The sequence below is a fragment of the Ceratosolen solmsi genome, unplaced genomic scaffold (genome assembly GCF_000503995.2).
Source record: "Ceratosolen solmsi marchali unplaced genomic scaffold, CerSol_1.0 scaffold56, whole genome shotgun sequence".
Taxonomy (NCBI): Eukaryota; Metazoa; Arthropoda; class Insecta; order Hymenoptera; family Agaonidae; genus Ceratosolen; species Ceratosolen solmsi.
Window position 1 is genome coordinate 1,151,895 of NW_011948425.1, and position 1,691 is coordinate 1,153,585.

Sequence of the window (1,691 nt, forward strand, 5' to 3'; positions counted from 1 at the left end):
GGGGGGGGTGGGGGATTAGAAGAATAGATAGATACTGCTATTATTTTTACGATTGCGATGAAAGATTTTTCCTTCGGCTGTCGGTACACAGAGATACTTCACGTATAAGCAGAGTCGAGGGTTTAACTCCGTTACAAGCGAGCTGAATCATACTATATTTAGCGAAGCAACGCACGTCGCTTGATTTTCAAATCGGATAGTTGCAGAGGGGTGGGGAAGAAGGAGAGAAAATGCTGGCTCAAGCACGAACGCTCGCGGAGATTCATGAAAGTGGCTCGGCGAACTATACATCGCATTGCTCACAAAGCAACTTCCGCCCCAGTTTTACGAGCCTTTCCTTCCCCTCGTCCTGGTGTCATCTTCTCTCCCCTGTATTTTATCCTTACGCAAGAGCCAGTGCTTTGCGCTTCGGCGGACGCCATTCCCTCGGCTCTATATCCCTCCCTCCACCGCCGCCGACCCCACCCCCGCACCATTTTCTTTATCCACTCTCTCGCGCTATCTCTCTCTCTCTCTCTCTCTCTCTCTCTTTAATTCTGTATCTACATCACCATATCTTTATCTATCTTCGTATCTTATATCTTGATCTCTCTTTCTCCAATGTGCGCACGCACGCACGCACGCACGCACGCACGCACGCTTAACACTTTGCACATACAACATCACGAGCATATATAGCTGATCCAAATCCCACCAGGCGGCTCTGCTCACGATCTACGTCTGGTCATTAAAAATTGCAGTTATCAAATTTTTACAACCGCACTCTTATATAAATTAAATCAGGTTCCAGTGCCGTGGCTTTTTTCTTCTTCGTCGTCGTCTTCTCTGACTGGTAAGAAATAAAGGCAAATGGAAGAATGCTAAAATTTACCGTTATTGTCAGTTTGTTGATAGCAAACGTGCAGTAAATTAAGAAAGTCCTTTTTGTAATTACGAGCATTATAAAATACGAATTCTTGGCATTTCAGTGAATTATTTGAATAAATTATAATAAGACTGCTTTTTTCCCTTTCATTTTGACACACACACACACACATTATGAACGTTTTATAATTCTTAAAACTTATTTGCTGTATACGTAAGCGTGCGCGCGCGAAAACACACATGCACATACATCGAGTTAATTGATAATTTATTACAGAAACTCTTTGCATCGCTGATAACTTTTTACGTGTAACAAAATTAATTATCAATTGTATTCGATACTGTCAAATTAATATGCGCGCGTGTCTGTGCGTGCGTGCGTGCGTGTGTGCGTGTGCTTATTCATGCGCGTATCATATCATTAGTCATATAAGAGAAATTACTAGGTAACAAAATATTAATTTTACATTAAACGATCGTTTTTAATTTGTTTTCTCTTGATTTTGATTTATAGGTGGCTACTTCATTGAAATGCCAAATTTTTAATAATTAACAAATTTAAAAATCTCCTCAGCATTATAATGCTATTTCACATTTTCTTTGTCCGTTCATAATGAATTCGAGAAACCCATGCTAGAGGCCCAAAGGGATCGCGACATAAAATATTGAAAATTATCGCGCGAAAATAATTGTCATTATTCAATTTATTTATTCAATTTGTATTGCCAATGATTTTTCATCGACCGCGAGAAAATCTCTCGATCTAACATCCATTTAGCTTAGATAACTTTCCGGATCTCGGCCTCTCGTTCCTACATGAAATTCAA